Source organism: Erpetoichthys calabaricus, chromosome 12, assembly GCF_900747795.2.
Source record: "Erpetoichthys calabaricus chromosome 12, fErpCal1.3, whole genome shotgun sequence".
Lineage (NCBI taxonomy): Eukaryota > Metazoa > Chordata > Cladistia > Polypteriformes > Polypteridae > Erpetoichthys > Erpetoichthys calabaricus.
Genome location: NC_041405.2, coordinates 110,321,462 through 110,345,968, shown reverse-complemented (window position 1 = coordinate 110,345,968; position 24,507 = coordinate 110,321,462).

Sequence of the window (24,507 nt, the reverse complement as noted above, 5' to 3'; positions counted from 1 at the left end):
TAGGTTGGGTAGTAGGTAATAGGACGTTATGGTCAGTCAAAGCTTAACTGAATGGTATTGTGACATAGCTGAATAGAGAGTGATGAGAAAAATGACACTAAACATATTTGTAATTCTAAATTGTGACTAATCAAAATGTAATTACAGATATCACTAATTGAATGTTACAACAAAGCCATTTGTAAAATTCTGACCATATAGTTTTAATTCTTTTTTTTTTGTTTGTTTGTCTTCTGTGGAGTCAATTTTTTTCATTGTAATTGTCTAAAGCAGGGATCAACACAAGAGCTATAGACTGTGGACTTTTCAAGAAGGAAATGTTGGTAGATAATCCACAAAAGTGACTGCTATTGCACTATCCAATGAGAATAATTTTGAATTGACATGATTTGTTATAGATACTGTAAATATATAAATGCAACTCAGATAATCATTGTTTATAGTGCACCTGGAAAAGTGTTCAGAAAGATTTGCAGTATTTTAATTTAGTGGGCACTTACAGAAATGACAAAAATGTCCCAATGCTCATTAAAATGTTATTAGCTTTAAGTTCTGTGCCATGTGATTTTTCTGATGCCTTTGAATAGCTTGTGGATACTTCCTTCCAGAGGTAGAGGTGTCCAAATCAAGATACTGTACAGTAATCCCTCGCTATATCGCGCTTTGCCTTTCGCGGCTTCACTCTATCGCGGATTTTATATGTAAGCATATTTAAATATATATCGCGGATTTTTTGCTGGTTCGCGGATTTCTGCGGACAATGGGTCTTTTAATTTCTGGTACATGCTTCCTCAGTTGGTTTGCCCAGTTGATTTCATACAAGGGACGCTATTGGCAGATGGCTGAGAAGCTACCCAACTTACTTTTCTCTCTCTCTCGCGCTGACTTTCTCTGATCCTGACGTAGGCGGATTGAGCTGGTGGGCTGTTCGCACACCTAGACGATACGGACGCTCGTCTAAAAATGCTGAAAGATTATCTTCACGTTGCTACCTTCTGTGCAGCTGCTACTTAAAAGCTCGAAGGGCACGTATTGATTTTTGCTTGTTTGTTTTTCTCTGTCTCTCTCTGCTCCAGATGCGCACTCCTTTGAAGAGGAAGATATGTTTGCATTCTTTTAATTGTGAGACGGAACTGTCATCTCTGTCTTGTCATGGAGCACAGTTTAAACTTTTGAAAAAGAGACAAATGTTTGTTTGCAGTGTTTGAATAACGTTCCTGTCTCTCTACAACCTCCTGTGTTTCTGTGCAAATCTGTGACCCAAGCATGACAATATAAAAATAACCATATACACATATGGTTTCTACTTCGTGGATTTTCACCTTTCGCGGGGAGGTCTGGAACGCAACCCCCGCGATGGAGGAGGGATCACTGTATATCCAGCTTCTGCCTGCAAATGTTAATATTGAAATATGTTAGGACACCACATTTAGATTTTTGGCAATGGACAGCAAATAATGAGGTGCTATAAATTTCACAGTGCAGTTACCTTTTTATTTTCTAGGTTTTATGTTTTTTCTTTCTGCACAGTGGTTATTCTCACATTATACAGTACAGTTTTGTTTTGCCACATTTTGTTTATTTTATTTTTACTGTTTTTATGAAAAATAATCTCTCCATAAAATAAAATATTGTTTCAGTAGTGAAAATATATAACTGGAAGAAGTTTATGTATATAATTGAAATTATATTTATATATACATACTCTATATATATTGGACAAATTATCACCAAATAAGTTAACTTGCTGTGCATATGGCGCTGTGTGCATGGCAATTGTGCTTTTATTTTGCCACCATTGTTTCTACTTATTTTATAATTAATATTATATTCAGAATTACATATTTTATATTGATTTCTGTCTTTTACCTGAGGCTCTTGCTGTCCACAGTCATATGATTATTTGCTAATGAATGCTGTGAAATGTACTAAAGAATGCAGTAATTCTACACTTCTCATAAAGTCGTTCATCATTTCATGATGTAATATACACTTTCCCATTTCCCACCATAATGTGGCCTTTAAACAGCTGTTCTTTATACTTTGGCTATAAATATTTCTAATTTTGGCTTCATTCATATCTATGCTTTAATCATATCTGGGTACCACTTAACATGGTCAAGTGTAAATTTTGTAATAAAATCCAAGAAAGATAGAGAGCATGGGTGGTATATTTATAGAGTCATTATTGTCATGTTCTGCAGTATGGTTAAGCACTTTTCACGCTTATTTAATTTATCTTCCATCCCATTATACTTCCACTGTAACATGCTTGCACTCACCCTTAATCTAATTAATAAATATTTGTATAGCTTTATAGGGTTAATATTGTCAAATGTGCATAGTAGATTGAAATTCTTATTTCCGTGTGCTAATCTAATCATGCAACACGTTACCATCATCCAGCTCCATAATTAGTGAGTATAGCTACTTTACCTCAACATTTGTGTCTTCCTTGCCTGAAAAGTCTTAGAACAAAGTTATCATTAATAGACAAACAGAATAATTAAATGTACAATATTATCCATATTAGTTACAGTATAGTGGCAAAATGTTTAGTGCTATTGCCTCAAAGTCTTCTGAGTTCATATTTGAGCAAAATGCTCACAGGTCTTACAGCCCTTTGCGTGTAATACTCTAGTTAAGACTGATGTCTTGCTCCTAACATTTTCATCATGTCTAAGGACAGTTACCACCCTATCCATGAAACCTCAGACAAAATTTAACTAAATGATCACTTATGAATTTACAAAAACAATTGAGAAAACAGCATATCACAATTTCATTTTTTTTCTGCTTACAATGATCACAGATAAATAAAGTAATGTTATGAATTTCTCCAGGTCTTTATCTTCCCTGTCATATACTTTAAACACGGAGGCAGAATTTCAAAGAATTTGCACCTGAAGTGTGTGTAAATACTTAGGACTTCACCCAGGGAACTGTTGCAAAGTGTTTTAATATTAAACCTCACATTCTAAATGCCTTGCTGGTCTATATTTCAAAACTCTCCATCTCAGCTCACATCCGAGAGGGAAGTTAGGCAGCCCACACAGAAGTAAACAACATATAAATAAAGTGGGCCTTTCTCCCATGTGTACACACAGGCAGTTCTGCACAAGCACAAATCAAACAGGCAACTCCCTGAATCTGGACGGCAGCACCAGAAGAAGAGTGATGTGCTGGACTTAGCTGATAATTTACAGGGTACTGGAGAAGTACAATAGCTGTACACATCAAAACATTCATGCAAAGTTGAAATGGGAGCTTCAGAGCGAAAGCAAAATATACTAAATCTGTAAAAATAATGCTATCATTGTTTTTAATTAATGCAGATTGTCTTATTTTCATCCAATGAATCTACTTTTTTTTGTGATTTTCAACTGAGAAGTTTTCTCTGTGCCTAATATATAGACTGCATGGCATTTTTAAAGAAGTGTGTATCTTTGGAAAAATTCATTTTTCAAATTCTCCCTTCATAGAATAAAATCAGTTTACTTATATTTCTACTTTGTAAGCTCTTTGGTTGGAATATCATACCAGCCATAAACATTCATGATGTTCTTAGTAAAGATCCTTTGAAAGAGCCATTGTTTTTATATTATCTTAGATCATAGTAAACACTGCCTTATTTTCTGTACTACTGCTACTTCTTCATTTTTTTTTTGTCTTTTCATGGTATCTAAACTGCTGGCCAGCACACTTTACTACATCATATCATTTTTTTATAATTGCACCATACCAGGCTGTACCCCTGTACGTACTGACCTGTTTTAAAAATAACTTCTTCTGGGTTTCATTTCAAATATTACAATGAAAAAATATAGTCAAGGTTATCAATACCAGCTTGAAACATTTTGTTGGCCTATGTAAAAAACAAAATTTGATGCCCCCAAAAATGTTTCCATACTGTAGCGAGAAAGACACAGGTTGGGTGTTGGGAAATCAGCTGACAAACCTTATATAATTAATGATGAAAAGTACTGGTGGAATTTCCACAATATAGCAAAAGGAAGAGTGTCTAGTGCTCATATTGGTCTCCTGGTTCAAATTAACACCGGCTTCTGGTTGAAGGGTCCTTTATATGTGGCTGTGCCCCCTTAGGGTTCACAACAGGAAGCCGAAGTGAGGTCACTGATCCTCCGGCCGCTAAGTTTCTGGACTGTGGACAGAGAAGAAGATCGAGTTAATGATGGCACCCTCTCCAGTTCCAGGGTGGATTTGTTTACCTTCTCAAATACTTGAAGGTGAACCCTAAGCACTTGTGCCTGACAATACCTACACAAATACAGAAGACATCAGGGTGCATCAGGGTTTTCCCCTTCACTCCACACTAGTTTCGACCATGCATAATTTCAGGAGTTTAGATATAAATTTAACAGCTGCAATTATTCTATAAAGAAATAATACATATCAATACAACTTATTTTTTTGTATAGTGCTCTTTACTGATTGCAGGTGCAGGATGCTGTGAACAGTTCTCAATTAAATTAAAAGTATAAATAATTCTAATTATTAAATATAGAACTGTTGCACATATAAATGCATATTTGTTAAAACACATAAAGAACAAGGTAGAAACTGATTAAACACAAATGGAAAATAATATCTGTCCATTAATTAATTGATGAGTTATGGCCAATTGATAACAGAGAATATTAATAAAACTAGCAAAATACCCGCGCTTCGCAGCGGAGAAGTAGTGTGTTAAAGAGGTTATGAAAAAAAAAAGGAAACATTTTAAAAATAACGTAACATGATTGTCAATGGAATTGTGTTGTCATTGTTATAAGTGTTGCTGTCTTTTATATATATATATATATATATATATATATATATATATATATATATATATATATATATATATATATATATATATATATGTATATAATATACACACACACACACATAAACATGTATATACATATACATATATATATACATATCTACATATACACATATCTACATATATATATACATATATACATCCACATATATATATATATATATATATACATCCACATATATATACATATATATATATATATTATATATATATATATATATATATATACACATATCAACATATATATACACACATACATAAACACACACATATATATACATATATATATATATATATATATCTAGACATACATACATAGATAGATTGACACATATATATATACACGAGCTGTATATACCCGGCGTTGCCCGGGGCAGAAGTAACCTAATCGGTCAAACACTTACATATATACCAAAGTAAACCTAATCGGTCAAACACTTACATATATAAAAAAACCGAACCTAATCGGACAAACAGCTTCATATATACAGAAGCGAACCTAATCGGACAAACAGCTAATCTATATACATAAGCAAACCTAATTGGTCAAACAGTTACATAAATACAAAAGCAAACCTAATCGATCAAACAGCTTCATATATACAGAAGCGAACCTAATTGGTCAAACAGTTATGCATGTGCAGAATGATTTTACAAACATTATGCGTGTTAACAATCATTAAAAAGAAAAGATTGAGGAACTCTTCTTGTATATGTGATGAAGCCACTAATAAGACAGATTTTTTTCAGGACCCAGCTGTTTCATAACTAAACTACTGCCACCCCAAAGTAATGCCTAATAGTGGTTTTTGGGGTAGCTGTGGAATAAAAAGGGTGTTTTTTAGTCAGTAAGAATCTGACACTACCCTTCACTATGGGCTGAAGGGTGCCTATGTAAGGTTTTACATCCTTCCCGTATGGAAAAAAAAACATACTAAACTTTTTTTTCATCATTACAGATAATCTCAGTCAAATCGAAGTACGCATTCTCAATTTATTTTTATCTAATTTTTACTTTTTCACAAAGCCATCCCATGCCAATTTGTATGAATAAACTTTTGCTAGAGAGTTAGCAAAAGTTTATTCATGCACATATTTTAATACGGATAATCTATCTCTAATCAAGGTTCTCATTTTCATTCTAATTTAAAATAATAATAGATACTCATTTTTTTCTTCTGTTTTAGAAAAACCAATCTATGCCACCTACGTCTTCGTCAAGTCAGCTTCATCCAGCTTCATCACATATAGAAGAAGAGTTCCTCAATCTTTTCTTTTTAATGATTGTTAACACGCATAATCTTTGTAAAATTATTGTGCACATGCATAACTGTTTGACCAATTAGGTTCGCTTCTGTATATATGAAGCTGTTTCATCGATTAGGTTTGCTTTTGTATTTATGTAACTGTTTGACCAATTAGGTTTGCTTATGTATATAGATTAGCTGTTTGTCCGATTAGGTTCGCTTCTGTATATATGAAGCTGTTTGTCCGATTAGGTTCGGTTTTTTTTATATATGTAAGTGTTTGACCGATTAGGTTACTTCTGCCCCGGGCAACGCCGGGTATATACAGCTCGTATATATATATATATATATATATATATACATATACACACATACATGCAGTTTTAATAACACAGAAATCAATATAAATATTAACATCATTATCATATGAGAATATGAAGTAATATATAAGAAGCACATTTCATATAAATATAAATTATTAAACAGTAAAATCTTCTTCTGTAATTTGCTACCGTGGCAATTTGTGTGTCTGTCCAGGATTTTAAATGACCTGTAGCTCGCAAACCGTTGCACCTATACACTTGAAATGTGGTACACATATAGTACGTCACGTCTACTATCCGCTTTATGGGTGATGATTGTTTTAGTCTTTTTATCTTTATTTTATTTTATTGTACAATCAAGTCCTATCTGCGCACAGCAGGGCAGCCGTGGGCGGATGCGTATGGTGTATTCACTCGATGTTATCGTGCATTGCGCTGTCAGTGGTATTTTGATAAAAGAATTTGAACAACATATAAGAAGCGTATAAATTATTAAACAGTAAAACATTAACATTTAAGAAGTAAAGTTACATTAAGTACTACTGCTGTGCCTTCGGGTATACCTCATTTTTTGTTTGCCCATTACATGCTTAAATGTATACATTTTTTGGTGCACCTACCCGAGAACACGCGAGATATAACCGAGCGTGGGAGAAGCATGGATTTTAAACACGCGTTGAGTTGATGTGCTGGTCTCCCTCATGAAATAACTGGTAATGTTTGACTAAAATCTACAGCGAGTAAAACGACATTAGCTCCTATTTTTTTTTTTTTACGATCTCTGAGATGTTGCTTTTTTCGGTTCAAGGCTTCATAAGCTCTTTTATGTTGTATGGTGTACTTATCCCAAACCATCATCTTTGAATGTTGCAAGACTTTCGCCTTGTATGTAGATCGGGGTAATTACATTCATTGCATTCCTAGTCTGAATCACAATGTGATTGTATGGGTGGTTACCTGGCACTGTAGGGTTGCCACCCGTCCTTTAAAATACGGAATCGTGCCGCGTTTGAGAATGAAATTGCGCGTCCCGTTTTGAATCAATACTGGACGGGATTTATCCCGTATTTTTTTTATCATTTTTTTTTTAAAGCAGCGTCTCATGCAAATCATCCCACACGCATTTTATGATGATGCCTCCTTTCCTACTTTTGATTGGGTAATACTTGATGTCATCGTTAGTTTGATTGGTGTTTTTAACTGTCCAGTGAGTAGGGCGTGTCTTTCAACCGTAAGCAGATTTTTTGCACTGGTATCACTGACCTCGACGACGGCGACGTTATACGTCAAAAATAAATTACGATAAATGACGATTTTAGCGATACTTTATTACGACGGCGGCTACATAGACACGATCAAATAAAAACAAAAAAATCAAATAATCATTCTACATTTTCAAAACGTCGAAAAAACGACGGAATGAAAAAAAGGCCCACCCGACGACCCACCCATTCCATTTTTATATATATAGATGTAAAAGAGAAAGTAAAAAACAAAGTCATGCGGGACCTCTGCCAACTCCAGGGTTTTCTATAATGGGGTTTGTGCTGGCCACCCAGTCTGATTTCCATTCAATGATTCCAATGCTCCTTTTTCCAAGATGACATTTCCATGCACAGGAGTGAAGCCTGGAAGTAGAACAGTGGCACCAAGTACCACATCCAGATGCCAAGAAGAGAAACAGAATACATGAGGGTTAGTAACAGTTTAAAAATACTGTATTAGTTGTACCTCTGTACAAATGACTAACAAACAGAGATGGAGTATGTACAGCCAATAAGCAGCTCTAGTCAGGGTATGCTAGACTAAAGCAGTACATATTCAGCCTGAATTTTAAAACGTACTCTGAATGGGCATCTTTGACTGAAGGGGCAAATCAAATTTTGGTTCTACATAATTTATGCATTCTCTAAAAACTACCCATAATAGTAAACCCAGTCTACAGAGAAGAAATGGATTGCACCTAAAAAGACTCTGATTTGAAGTGAAGGTACCAGTTACTGTTGAATTCTAACCAGCCATCCATGTCCTTTCATTGGATGGGGTGTGCATCCACCACAGGTCACACCTTTTACAAATTCAAAATGGATTAATTTAGCATTGCAATTCAAGTTTTATATCATGGGGATTCTAAGAAAAGAAACTCAAAGTACTGAAAGAAAATCCCATGCAGGTATGGGGAGAATGTACTAACTCCTCACAGACAATGCCCAAACCGGGATATGAGGATGGATTTAGCTCATAAACTATACATTTATAAATATTTATTCAAGAAGCACAGTAGGACTATAAAAAGACATGTTAAATATTGCAAAAGATGGAAAGCTAATACACTGTCAAAGTAATTTGACCAATTTTCAAATTTAATGGAATGCGTCAGAAGACATGGAACACAATGAGGACATTTTTCAAAGAATTACTTAAACAATTTCAAGTTTCTATTTATTTTTATATACTGCTTTTCTTAGAAACAGACTCAGTGTTTACAAAGCTCTACAAATTTAAAACAAAACATTCCAGAAAAGAATTGCAGCATTTGCATATATAGAAAAAAACATTTGAATTTAAACACTCAGATCTCTATGGTGTTGTATTTAGATGTGTATGTTACAGTAGAAAACATAACTTTGATAAATAAAGGCAATACTTATGCAATATAAGAGTATAAAGTTAATAAAAGGTATGGTCAAATGGCACTGGGGTGGGTGTGGAGAGATGTAAAGAAATAAATATATGGGGAATCCACTGCCCTATGGAATGAGCCAAGATAAGGTTTGTTTGACTTGGACAAATGGCTGCCCAGCCTCACATGGGTAACCTATATACAATGACAGGGCACATACAAATGCCCATACATGCCTTATTTTTATGCTGTCTCCCCTCTTTAGTTCCCTGACAAAGAAAATAAGCTTGGTTAAGGTGACACAGAAGAACGGTTTTAAGAAACAAACCCTGGAATTAAAGTTTACCATGTTTTTTAGCTTTAACATATTGTATATATACTGTAGCGTATGGTTTATAGTATGGCCAATTACATTAGTGGCTTTAAAAAGATTATGCTAGGCTAAAATATTTTAAGTTTGCCCTTGATTTAAATTCTGAGACTGACTGGGCTTCCATTAAAATGCCACACAAATACGTTCTATAGATCAGTAGCTAAAGGCTCTTCCTAATACAGTAGTCCTATTTATAGTTAGATACATGGGATTACAATGTTCATTGTGACATTACACATTGACACATATCTGCACATGCATGTGCTCCATTATGTGGAAGAGAGACAGCCTGTCACATATTGCCCTTGACATTACCAGTATGCAACTTCACATTGTGATATATATAAACAAATTAAATAAAATAATTAAGTCCAGGAAGAAAATATTAATGCATAAAAAATATAAACAATTCTTTCAGTTAATGGTAAACTATGTTGAAACATGACCAGATACTGACAGACATGCAGTAAATCTAACTATCATGATTACATTTGAGATAGTCATTACATGCTGTTTTTTGCACAGTCACTTATTGCTTTGTTTTTCTGTAAGGATCGTTAGCTTCCGTTGTTTTTAGGTAGGTGATGCTATCTTGTTGTCAGCAATAATGTCCATCGTGTATCTTGTTGACGTTTCTGTATTGCCATTATAAATGGTGGCAGCATGTTGAAACCAACCTAGGATTATGTTTTAAAAAAACAAGCAAACACATTTGTGACAGATGTGAGAGGTGTCTAGCTTGGTTTTTGGACCACAGCTTTTCTATTTTGGGTTTTAATGATCTCCAAGTGAATTCACTCCACCTACATTTTCTCTATTCTTTGGTTTCCCCGGAAGAACATCTTTTATTTCGTTTATTATTTAAAAATTATTTGGATGTCACATTTTTGACCTTGGCACAACACCAACGTTCACTGGGCTGATAGAGCTTTAATATGTTAGTGTTTTTGTCTGACCTAGAAAACAGCAAATCCTGATAACTTAAGTTTGATTTTTAGAGGCCAAAGACTAGAAAATAAATAGCTTTGTAACAGGAAAAATCAGGAGTGGTCTCCCCTTGACTTTCTTGTATACTCAGATATGGGGATGGATACTTGAAGAGTAAGCCATAAGACAATGATTATATTTTTATATTATGTACATTAAAGAACCATCAACAACAAATCAAATTAATAATATATTGAACAATTATTATACAAGTAAAGTTGAATAAATCGGACTCTGAAGCTGTATGAATAAAAGGTAAAGTACTACTTCTCTTTAACGGAAATAGCCCAAAAGCTGATAAAAGTATGTTAATTATTCTAATAGATTATATGTGCTTAGAAATATCATTTTCTTGGGATGCCTCCACGCCAGAGGCCCATGGATATGTCTTTTGGTGGTGTATCTAATAGTTCATAATCCTACGATGGAATAGTTCAGTGAGGACGCAAACAGCAAAATTGGTGCTGATGTGCTTAGTGCACGTTTATTTATAAATAACTAAAAACAGTACTCAAAGTGCAGGTGCAAAATTCTTCAGTAAATAAGTAATAATAGCCACAGTGCTGTGAGGTATCTTAAAATTGAAGCAACAATAGATATAACTTAGATTAAAACTCAGCTGGGCTTTGCCTCTGACAATTGCAAGTCATCCTTATTTTGGGTCTTATCCCAACCATCTCCCACAGAATCTGTTGGGACCAACACTGAGCTCAAGTCCCACCCCTGTCACCTTCCATCTGCATCTGCACTAGTCCTGGAGCCCACAATCTTCCTTGTTTCATCAGATCAGCATGATATCCCCAGGAGGACTGTTTCCCCCTCTCCCCTGTGGGACTTCCTGACTGCAATGCTCCATCCCACAGCACTGGCCTATCCTCCTGATTCCTTTTTCTTTGTTTTTTTTTCTGTCTGCCTTAATATTTCTCTCTGTTCTTCTTCTCTTCCACTCTGACTATTTATATCCCTGTGAATGTAGGTGCCTCATTAACAAGCCATGGCCCACCAATGATGTTTGATTGAGCTGACTGTGGTCTCACACGTCAACAGAAAATCAGCCATTTCGTTTTCATCAATACACTTACTGTAGGGAATCTGAGCTGTACTATTTTTAAAAGAATGCCTGGTCTTGTGCTTACCTGCCATGGACACTGGACATGCTTCATCACAATTTTTCATTAATTTCTGTTAATCTTTACTTTTCTCTGTTTTCTTTTCAGGTTTTCTGCACCACCTGATCAAAGTATAGGGCAGCCATTTGTGATGTACGAGTGAAAGCGGAAGCTTCGTCTAACAACGAGACCCACTACATCAAAACTTCTAGTACAATTGGAACGATGTAAGAAAATTTATGCTCAGTAGAATGCCCTGTGGGGACTGGGCACTCTTTTGACCTTGGAGCCCTTACAGATTTTGTTTTTTTTCCTTTCCTCCCCTGTCATCTGACCATAGCATTGGACTTATCATTAGAGATTTGAAAACACATTTATAAATAAGGACTCTACTTTTTCTATGACTTACCTGTTTTATGTAAGCATGTATTGATTTAATCTTATTTATTAGTTTTGGTATGATATTTATTCATTAATTCTCTTATATATTTTTAAATTATTTGTCTTTTTTTTAAACTTTTTCTTTGAAATCTGATCTGTATTTTGAGCTACAAATGTTATTTATTGTCCAAAAGAAAAGAATGGCATCAACACAGCAAATGGGACTCAGTAGTTTTTTTGTAATTTGGGGGGGGGCGGGGGGGGGGGGCCTGAAGTTTGAAGGAAGTGTCTCTTTAAAAGCACTCCTTTTTGAATGTGAGAAAAAGAAGAAACAGTAGGAAAAGGGAAAGCAGGTCCATGTCATTAAGTGAGATCCTGGTTGCCATGCCATTTGTTTAGGACTGCTGTTCACCTTGAACTTGAATACAGTTAGTCTCAAGCCAGGATGAAGAACCAGGAAAAGGCTGTTATTTTAGGAAAACGTGGATCACCATCCAGTGGACTGGCAGTTCTCTAGTGTGAGATAGCGGATGCCCTAAGCTTACATTTTTCTGAAGTGTTTACAAGTGAGCAAGTGGATAACCTCCCAGAGGTAAACAGGACTACTAAGGAGGTACTGAGGGATTTGGAAATTGTAGAGGGAGAAGTGCTTCTCAGATTAAATAAGATGAAATCAAACAAATCACCAGGACCAGGTAATATTTACCCTCAAGTTCTTAAGGAGGCTACCGAGTACATATATAAACCCTTGACACATACTGTATTTTTAGGAAGTCACTGTGCACTGGAGAGATTCCGAAGGACTGTAAAATGGCAAATATTATCCCATTATATAAAAAGGGTGACAGGGCAGATCCAAGCAACTATAGGCCAGTAAGCTTAACATGCATCACAGGAAAATTAATGGAAGGAATTCTTAAGGATAAGATTGAGCAACACCTGGCAAGGACTGGAGTTATTCTGAACAGTCAGCATGGGTTCAGAAGAGGAAGGTCGTGTTTTACTAACATGCTGGAATTCTATGAGGAGGCAACAAAAGGATACGATCAAAGTGGAGCATATGATATTATTTATCTGGACTTTCAGAAAGCATTTGATAAGGTACCACATGAGAGGTTGGGTATCAAATTAAAAGAAGTGGGAGTTCAGGGTGATGTTTTTAGATGGGTGCAGAATTGGCTCAGATACAGGAAGCAGAGGGTGATGGTGCGAGGAACCTCATCAGAACTGGCCGATGTTAAGAGTGGTGTTCCACAGGGGTCAGTGCTAGGGCCGCTGCTATTTTTAATATATATAAATGATTTAGATAGGAATATAAGTAACAAGCTGGTTAAGTTTGCAGATGATACCAAGACAGGTGAATTAGCAGATAATTTGCAATCCATTAAATCATTACAGAAGGACTTGGATAGCATACAGGCTTGGGCAGATTTGTGGCAGATGAAATTTCATGTCAGTAAATGTAAAGTATTATACATAGAAAGTAAAAATGTTAGGTTCGAATACACAATGGGCGGTCAGAAAATCGAGAGTACACCTTATGAGAAGGATTTAGGAGTCATAGTGGACTCTAAGCTATCGACTTCCCGACAGTGTTCAGAAGCCATTAAGAAGGCTAACAGAATGTTAGGTTATATAGCACCCCGACGTGTACAGTACAAGTCCAAGGAGGTTATGCTCAACCTTTATAATGCACTGGTGAGGCCTCATCTTGAGTACTGTGTGCAGTTTTGGTCTCCAGGCTACAAAAAGGACATAGCAGCACTAGAAAAGGTCCAAACAAGAGCAACTAGGCTGATTCCAGGGCTACAGGGGTTGAATTATGAGGAAAGATTAAAAGAGCTGAGCCTTCACAGTTTAAGCAAAAGAAGATTAAGAGGTGACATGATTTAAGTGTTTAAAATTATGAAGGGAATTAGTACAATGGATCGAGACTGTTATTTTAAAATGAGTTTATCAAGAACACGGGGACACAGTTGGAAACTTGTTAAGGGTAAATTTCGCACAAACATTAGGAAGTTTTTCTTTACACAAAGAACGATAAACACTTGGAATAAGCTACCAAGTAGTGTGGTAGACAGTAAGACGTTGGGGACTTTCAAAATTGGACTTGATGTTTTTTTGGAAGAAATAGGTGGATAGGACTGACAAGCTTTGTTGGGCTGAATGGCCTGTTCTCGTCTAGAGTGTTCTAATGTTCTAATGTAAGATAAGGGCTTAGGGGCAGCACTGTCTACCTTCTCCACAGTAACTATCCTTCTTTGCCAGCATAATATTTATAAAACTTAATATGATGGCTCATTTCTCAACATTGTTTTAGGGTTCTGTAATGTACTGGTATTAATTTTTTGCTGTACTGTTTGTGGTATTATTTCAAGTGCTCCATTGGATGGATTTGTTGTTTATATTACTCCCATTTATGTTAATTACAAGTGGGGAAACCGAAAAGTTCCCCAAATCAGTCAATAACACAGGAGTAGGATGTGGTTATCAACTATGCTGCTAGGTATCACATGCCTAAATCTTGTTAATCAGTCTGCTGAGTAGCACTGTGCTGAGCTGATTGAGACGTGTTTCTGACATTTATTCTATTATCGTGCAGGTGACTTCATTGATTTTTTTTCCTCCACAAGCTAAAAAAATGCATACGGTCATATTGAACATCAAGACAATGATGATCATATTTTTCGACATTACTGGAGTTATTATCAAGAGTTCCAGAATGAATGGACTGTTAATCAGTGACATTACATTGAACTGCTGTGGTGTCTGTGGGGAAAAAAAAGAATCCCAAGGATGCACTATGACAATGCACTTGCATATTCGACCGAAAAAACAATGTGGTTGTTGCTTTGTGTCCCCTGAATTCAACAGATCTACCTCTGTGAGTTTTGTTTGCTCCTGAAATTAAAATTGAAAATGAAGGGCAGATGATTTGCTACTGTATTAGAACTCCAGGTAAAAATTGCAGACGCTGGACACAATAGATTTGAACTAGAAGTATTTCCTTGAAAGGAAGAAGCACTGGGACATGTGCATTTACATCTCAATAGGTGTATTTTGATGGTGACTAAAAATGAATTGCTGTAAATTGTTCAATAATTTATTTTTTTTTAACAATTCTGGGAATGTCTGGGTTCCGCCCTCATATGCATATTTCCTATATATTTATTTGCAGTTATTTTTGCTATTTCCTTAGGTGTATTTTTTTGATGTGGTCCTTTTATGTTCTTAATAATAAGTCTGAACATTTAAGCCATCTGTGAAGTTATTGGAGGTGACATTGTACATCGACATCTGATATAAGAGCTAGGCGTGGGAGTAACAATCTGACCTGTCTACCTCAGGCCTTGACTACCATTGTTGAAATGGAGAAGTGAACAATGACAGTCAGTGTGATTCCCAGTGAAACCCCATAAACAAACTTTTATAAATCAGCATCAGATTATCAGTGATATTAGGGAAATAAAATCTATTTAGAATGGAGTTTTTCTCAAGGTGCATAAACTTGGTGGTGTTCAAATCATGTTTAATGCGCAGCTGTGAGACTTTGCAGAGAGCTAGGGAGAAAAAAGTGTTTTGTTGTGCTGCAGAACAGGTTAAGTTACAGCATGCAGACGTAGAGGTGATTGCATTGAGAAATCTATGAAACCTAGTCCTATTCATTGACTATCTCATCCAGCCCATGAATCACAGGGAAACAGATACACAGACAGCAAAGATGTAACTGTTACATGAGAAGAAACACCCAGAGGAAATGCTCCGCTGATTCCAGGCTTGATTCAACAAGCTCAGGGGAACTTCACTGGAGTTACTGGTGCTGGAGTTTCTAGAGTCTCAGGCTGACCGCCTGGTCGACTGGCAGAAAAACAATGACAAAGTGCTCCTGTAAGGACTATCTGAAAAAGAGACAAAAACACACAATATAATCTGCAAGTGTGCTGCTAGAATTCTTGCTGGAAAACATTAACTATTGAAAGGGGTATACAGTGTGGAGGTAACAAGCTGTGAAACAGCCTCTTTGAATGGGTAATCAAACACTTTAAATAAGATTATGGAAGGAAATGAAATGAAGGATTTGCACAAGATAAACCTTTGGCTGATAATTGGACCTATAATAATATACGTATCCACAGCTCAATTCTCACATGCAAGCTAAAACGTACTTTTTTTAAAATTACACACATTCATAGAAATTTCAAAATTGAAATTCTAAAACAAAATAGCTGCATGATTTTCTTCTTTACTTTTAGACCAAGTCTTTTGTTTCCATTATCACTATTATTATTGTATTAATATAGTACAACATTCTCAGACTCCCTATCCTGGCAGCACTGGGTACACTATAGAAAGAAATCCTGGATAATGTGGCAGTCCATCACAGGGTCCACTCAAATACAACCCCACACAGGACTAAATCAGAATCACCTGTCTGCCTAACGCTCATGTCTTTGGGGCAAACCAGAGTATCCGGAGGAAAATCCACAAAGAAATGGGTAGAATGCCCAAACGCCACACAGACGATGGCTGGGCATCTGCTTCAGACCTAAAGTGCTGTATTTCTGAGGTGGCATTGGTACTAGTCAAGGCAAAATGACACTTTTTATTGGCTAACTAAAAAGATTACAATATGTAAGCTTTCGAGGCAACTCAGGCCCCTTATGCCACCATGTAGCTCTGTTAATGTTATTGCTTCTTTTGTGATTACTCTTGTATTTTCTTTAAACTATACATATAGATACTGTATCTCTTCCTTCAATTCATTCCTTGATATTACTTTTATTTGTCCACTTATCTTACATCTTTTTACATCTTCCCTGAAGAAGGGGCCTGAGCTGCTCCGAAAGCTTGCATATTGTAATCTTTTTAGTTAGCCAATAAAAGGTGTCATTTTGTTTGACTTTTCACTACATTCATAATGGCTAACGCGGTACAACACCCTAGTACTATAGGTATTTAAATACAGGAGTTTTTAAAAAAAATTATGATGTTACTGTCCTTGGTATAAAATTTTTTAACATTTATTCTGTTAGTTGTTGTTTTGCAATTGAAGTTAAGGGTTTTCAAAAAATAAATAAAAAACAGGTTACCAGACATGCTGCCAAAATTGCTAAAGCAGAAGTAGATGATGTGATAAGTGTGACCAGAAGGATGATGAAGAAACTGGAAAATATCTGAGCTGATAACACACTACATGCTGTCTTTACCTTCAAGACACCCTCACACTGCTCCAGAAATGTCTTTCTATCCAGTGCCATATGACTTTAACCAAAACATTATAGGAATGAAGAATACCTTCATATATACAGTATATAAGGGCTCCACCTCCGAGGATACACAAGTGAGGCCAGCACATTGGCAAAGCGAAACCTCTGAAGAAAGAGTCACTCGCTTAGCGGCTAATACAGAAGCGAGGCGAGCAAATCTGCAAAATGGTATTCCTTTTACTTTACTTCCCGTTGCTAATTCACAAGCGAGGTGAGCACATCAGCAAAACAAAACCTCCTAGGACAGCGATGCCCAGAGTAGTTCCTTTCAATTACCTGACATCTCTACATTTCAATTTTTTTCTGATGATTTCAATACTTTCTAGGACCCTGCGCTTTTTACAGCACAGGCTTACCCAGCTAGTATATAAATATACTGTATATTGTGAGCAGGGGGGCTAAACGCATCCCTAGAAGACAAGGATGCTCCTAAAAAAAAAAGCCCTCTTAAAAAACACTTATAGACTACTTTCACATTGCTCCCTTACTTGCTGGTTTCTCTTGCGGCTTCTCTGTCGTGTGATATGTTTCTCGTGTGGCGGTACGCATACTTAAAAGGCTGAACAGCACCTGTCTTTTTTGCTGATTGCTTTGTTTTTCTCTCCCCCAGACATTCTCTGCTCCTGTTGCGGGTCCTATTCCCATTGTGCTCCCCTATGATGTTTGCCTATTCTTTTAAATGAGAACTAACTGCATACTGAGCTCGTTTTGCTTCTGAAAGAGACATGTTTGTTTGAAGTGTTTGAATAAAGTTCCTGTCTCTACAATCTCCTGTGTTTCTGTGCAATTCTGTGACCCAAGCATGACAAGTGGTACCAGGAGTGGGGGACGGAGCTGGGGGTATGAGCAGAGGGGCTGAATGCACCCCTATAAGACACAGACGCTCCTAAAAAAAAACCCCTCTTAAAAACGCTGATAGACTACCTTCACATTGCTCCCTTACTTGCTGGGCTCTCTTGCGGCTGATCTGTCATGTGATATGTTTCTTGCGTGGTGTTACGCATACTTAAAAGCCTGAACAGTTCCTGTCTCTACAATCTCCTGTGTTTCTTTGCAATTCTGTGACCCAAGCGTGACCATATATATAAATATATATATTGTGGCAGATGGCTGGGAAAATGCCCTATCGGGGCACCCCTTTCATACTGGATCCGGGTGAGCAGTCATGGGATGCACACTACGTCCCCTGGGACACTTGTTGCAGCCCCTCTGGGTTGCACCGGAGCCAATAGTTTGGAACACCGGAGCTCATTCCTGTTGGGCACTGTAGCCACCGCCAGGGGGAGCTGCAAGGCCTAATGAGCCTGTCTGGGCGGGAACACAGCCACAAACGGAGGTGCAGCCAGAAATAGGTCAACGAGCACCTGCAGCACTTCCGGGTGGGCTATTAAAGAGGCACACAGTCACCACTCCGGGCGCCAGAGTCGGGAGAAGGAGGACAAAGCTGCCTTTGAGGAGAAAGAAGAGTGTTTTGTGGTGTGGTTTTTCTTTTCTTTGGTGTTTTTGGGGATTGTGTTGTGCCTGTGGGACACGGGGAAGACGTGCCCCACAGGTGAAGAAAATAAATCTTTTTGTTCATTTATACGTGCCTCCGCTGTCAGTTTGTGTCGTGTCTGATGCCTATATAGCACCTTTGCCACTATATATATATATATATATATATATATATATATATATATTTATATATATATATATATACACACACTGACATAGCTGCCAAAGTATAGTATTTAAATAATGTAACTGTTTCTGATTTTTTGTGAAACCGTATATGTGTCTCAATGTGCTCCTTGTTCTTGTTTATGTAGATGCACCAGAAACGGTAAATTTTATCTTTTCTTATGTAACTAAATAGAAAATTAACACCTTAAACAATATACTCAAATTCTATATTCTCCTTAAATTTCCCTTGCATTGTTTCTCTTTTCATCTTTCTGTCAAATAACTTTTGTAGAGTCCTTCCAAATGATTTCTATTGCACACATGACTAATCCTTCCTCAGTTAGGAAATTTTTACTTTTATTCACATATTCCATCTGTGCTGTGATTTTTACTCCCAAATGTGTAGGTCAAAACCACTTAAATCCACACCTACACAAAACGTTAGCACTTTAATTAATAAAGAATGTACTTATTAGCTAAATTAACCAAAGCACATAATACTTAAAAACTCTTAAATATGAGTACAAACAAATAGTAATAATAATAATACCAAGAGAATGGATTAATGATTAAAAATTAAAGAAACTGTACTACATATTTAAAGGAAAAGGAAAAGAAAAAAGCACTGAGATAAGAACACAAAAGCTGTAACTGTCATTATTCTATAATTACGTAAAATTCAAAATACAAAATACCAAAAACTACAGTCAAAAGCCTGAGAGAGTCAAAAGGAATAGAATGGCCGAAAACAATATTCCACAAAGTTAAAAGTCAAAGGGAGGCATGAAAGGGGAGCCAAATAGCACAACTGCCTGAGCAAGCTAATGCCACAGCAAAGAAAATGTGGCAACTGGTGTTTTAAGTTGTCCACGGGTAACTGTAACCATAATGACCACAGAACTTCAAGGCTATACCTTTAATACAGGCCCCATCACTTCAAATAACATAAAAGCAGAGGTAACTACAGCAGAATAATAAACAGACCTTAATAAAGAGTAATTAACAATGTTCATCACTCAAGGTCAAACGAAATTAAAAACATGTCCCAAAACAAATAGAGGCAAAGCAAAACAAAAGTGAAGTACAGAATTCCAGCACAATCCTAACACTGTGTACTTTTTCACATTTGGTAACAGGTAATAAGAGACTGGACTTATCTTTGTACAGAACTCAAAGGATGATTTGCTGAAACAAGCATACTTCACCATGTCATATGTGGATGAACCAACTGTTGTTTTGATTAGTTTGTTACCAAAAGAAATAAATAGTAAAATTTTAAAAATGGGTTTCCTATCTACCACTGTGATGGTAGTAGAACCATCTATGGGTCCGTTGTTGGCAATAACTAAATATAATATACAGCGTGGAGATGCAGTACAGAAAAATAGCATCTTTAAATGAATCCTCATGAGACGATTAATGTTAGTGCACATGGAGGCCATAGGTGAGGCATGATGGGATTTCTTTTGCTTTCTTATATGTTTTCCTAAAGGCTTATTCATTTCTGCCCACCACACATAACTCTTCAGCAGCACCTTCATATACGCAAAGTCAGAATGTAAATCTTACAGCATCTTAAAGTTTTTCTCCCCCCTGCTAAGACAGGGATGACAACACAGACCTGCCAAGCAAACAGTCTTTAGGGAAGGGCAGCTCATTATTACAATGAAAATCTGTTGTGAAAAGAAAGCTCTTGACACTGGATGGCCAGGCATAAAATGTCAAATGTAGTATAAAGTAAGAGTGCTGGATTCTATACAATCTGGTTTAGCAAACTTCTGTTTCAGCAGCTGAGTATTCATAGGACCCCCTAGAGTAGATGGGCACTTAATGACAATCAGCTTAACATATTCATATTAATCTCTCATTTGCCTCGTATGTAACAAGTCAAAAAGTGTACATTTTACCATAAGAATATGGAGACGAGAAGATTTGGGTCAAGGGATTAAAGTGAGACATTAATTCAGGCAATGATTTAGGATTGGCATAACAATATAATGAACCATTGACCAATGTGGATACTGATGAACGGTGGTACTGCTGCCTAACAGCTCCAGGGTCCCACGTTTAAATCCCACTCCATCTCTGTCTGTGTGCAGACATTCTTCATGTATTTGTATGAAATTTTCTCCTGGTACTTCCGGTTTTCCTTCCACAACATTACATATGGCATCCATTCCAGCTTGTGCACAAAGAGACCACTCGGGGCATCAGCCCCTGTGATCCTACAATTCACTAAGTGGGGTTGAAAATATGTGAATGATGGTATTGTTGAAACTTTTTGCCTTCAAAAATTGTGAACATTCCTCTTTGTCTCTTTCTCAGAGCTACCCTCAAAATAATATCATGAAATAACAAGTAGTATGTAAACATAGAAAAGCATGCAGTACAGACACTGAGGCTTTGAGTCAAGATGGATGGTTAATAAGAGTTTCTCAATATTAAAGAGATTTCCTAGGATTCCTTTCAGCTTACTCTTGTTCTAGAACAAAACGTATTCTAGAAACAAAACAAAAAAGTAATTGACCAAACACATAATGTAAGGCATCACATGTTAGCATGAATAGAGTCTCTTGTTCATAATAAGCTACATGGTGGCCTCATTTTGAAGAGATGTCCACTGCTATGTTATTTGTTCCATTAAACAGCAAGGGCTCAAGAATAAGGGGCTGTGAAGAGAAAACGTTTAAAAAGCCAGAAACATTTAGTAACCTCAAATGCCTGCGTTTTTCTGGCCTAGAGCTCTTCTAAACAGTCTGTAGTTTCTAATTACTGGATGTAGGTGTAATGTTATTCTAAACTACCTGAAACTCAAGAACTGTACTGGAACAGCCGTAAAGGTGCATTTCTCCTTCTGCAGTGGCAGTCCTGCTTCAGCAAATTGCCACAATACTTCCTTGAATTGAATGATGTTGTCATGTTGACTTTTACTTGTTATTAATTTGCCCTCCAAATTGTGTTTCCTCCACAAGAGATTCACACCTGTGGTATATTTATGGAAATAAATTAAATGGATGCAGCTCTGGACATTCCAAAAGGCAGCATAATACATGCAAATGTCCTCTGCTTCTGTTTTATCAGTTATGTGCTGGTAACGCTTTTTCAGACTTATGAATAAGTTTGTAAAGAATATCTCTGCAGCTATTGTTGCGTATTATTTGTTTCCTCTAATTAATATATAATATCATAAAAGACTCACACAGTTTCTTAAACCTTTTTCATACCATCTAATTAAGGTTGCCCATGTCACAAGGTGCAATGATAGAAACATAGCTTGTCTTACTACTTTACTGTAGAGCACGGTCCTCATCTGTCTTTGACCACAAAGCAAACATTGCCAGCATTGTCTTGTACAATTGGTTGATGGTCAGGTAAAAGTTCCATGCTCATGGAAAATAACAGTGGAATGGTTACTGCTAGAGCATCATCTGGATGCTACCTGTACATTGTATCATATGTGACAGTTTTCCATCCACCCATTATCCAACCCGCTATATCCTAACTACAGGGTCACGGGGGTCTGCTGGAGCCAATCCCAGCCAACACAGGGCACAAGGCAGGAAACAAACCCCAGGCAGGGCTCCAGCCCACCGCAGGGCGTGCACACACTAGGGACAATTTAGAATCGCCAATGCACCTAACTTGAATGTCTTTGGACTGTGGGAGGAAACCCACACAGACAAGGGGAGAACATGCAAACTCCACGCAGGGAGGACCCGGGAAGTGAACCCGGGTCACCTAACTGCAAGGCAGCAGCACTACCCACTGTGCCACTGTGCAACCCTATGTGACAGTTTTCTTACAGTTTATTATTATCTGTACTTTTCTTCTTGTTCTACATATTATAAGGTTTCTAAACTCTTTTGGGGCTCCCCCCAACAGGACGACATACAGAAGAGCGTCCAGAAGTGCGATCACCACGTCTGTGGAAGACAGCTTATCGGTTGCCGGGGCAACCACAGGCTCCCAGCACTGCAGGGGCTCACCGGGAAAGCAAATCCGAGCCGATTGTGGTCACACTATAAGCACTTGTCGTTCATGGGTGATGCAAGGAATATTATAAATGCAGGGAACAGTATTACTTGGCCACGATCCTGCCTGAGAGCTGTGTCTGTGTTTAGTAGAGTGGTAGATCCCATTGCAATAAATAACCGTGCTGTTACAGTTTCAAGCTGAATAAAGCTGGTTTTGCTAAAGTACTGAGACTCGGCCTCGTGTTTTGGGGTGCAAGACAGGGACTCACATGTCACAATATGTAAAGCATGAAGTGCTTATCACTCGTGCACTGTTGCTTAAAAGTTGCAAGTGAAAATTGTCCCTTCAGATGGAAATACATTTTTGCTGCCCTGTATAAAATCTTGGTTCCAACATTTTGGAAGGTTTTGGACATTAGGAAATCTCCCTGTATGGTTATAATAAGTTATTATATGTTATTGTCTCTAGACATTTGTGCTACAATGAATGGTTGACAGTATGCATGTCTTGGAAGTAATATGATGCCACCAAGACGATACTTTAAAAGTTGGTACCACATGCTTTTTGGCATCCTAGATTACTGTCAGTTAGTTTTCAGTAAATTTGACTCTTCTAAGTGAATTGCAGTTTAAAAATTATTACTGTATATAACTACAAGCTTGCCTTTGGTTTTGATGCCTGGTTTTCTTGATCTTCTAGTTCTTAACATTTGTTATATTTATTCATCTCCTGATCACTTTTTGGCAGCTTCTTTTTGTAGAAGGAAAGTTTGAATTTAAAAAAGCAAGTGGGCTATGGCTAAGCTGTGATCTACCTCAACTGCTAGTTCTTCAAGTGGTATATTAAAAGAAATATTTTCTGTTCTACTCTGTTTTTTTTTTCTCCAGGGCAGTACACAAACAAATGTTACACTTGAAAATGCAGCCCTTCACAAGAGTGGCATGCACAGAGTGATGTAATCAAAGAGGAAGCAGCACAGAGCACACTTCACGCTGCCTTTTTCTACCTGTAATATAGGAAAACACAAAATCTTTTGTTATTGCTAATACATGTTAAATGTAGTAAGTAATCTTTTTTTTCCCAGTTATGCTTCTTGTTCTTCCACGAGATATAACACACCTACACAACTTTCTTTTATAATATATAAATTAAAACGGTGTGAGCTGTTACATGTTTTACAAATGACATAACTAAATGTACTAAATATTGCATTGTAATGTTGCAGTCCTCCTTATTATAATTGTGTATTTAGCAGATGCCTCAATTCAAATAAATTTACAGAAAAGTAAAGCACAATAACACTTTCAATTGAAAAAATAATAAAGATGGTGCATGATCGAGGGTGCAGGACCTGACTTAATACATTGCAGCATGAAATCTAAATTAAGTGCTGAAAACAGAATAACATGCCTGGCAAAACTAAATTGAATCTCTCTGTTAACTGTTTCATTATCCTTAGAGATGGAAGTTCTTAATATATTGAAAATTAAATGTGACCTGGACTGCAAGAGTCTTTAGGAGAAAAGGACAAATTTGTATGCTGTTGTCACCTGTGACTTCATAAACTACCAATGCTGATGGTGAACAACCATGCGCACACTAAAAGCAAAGCACATTAAGTGAAAAAGCTTTTGATCTGTGTGCGCAACATTTGTCCAGATCATAAGAACTTCTTCAACTTTTTGGAAGAATTTAGAAGGGCTTTGAAGATAGA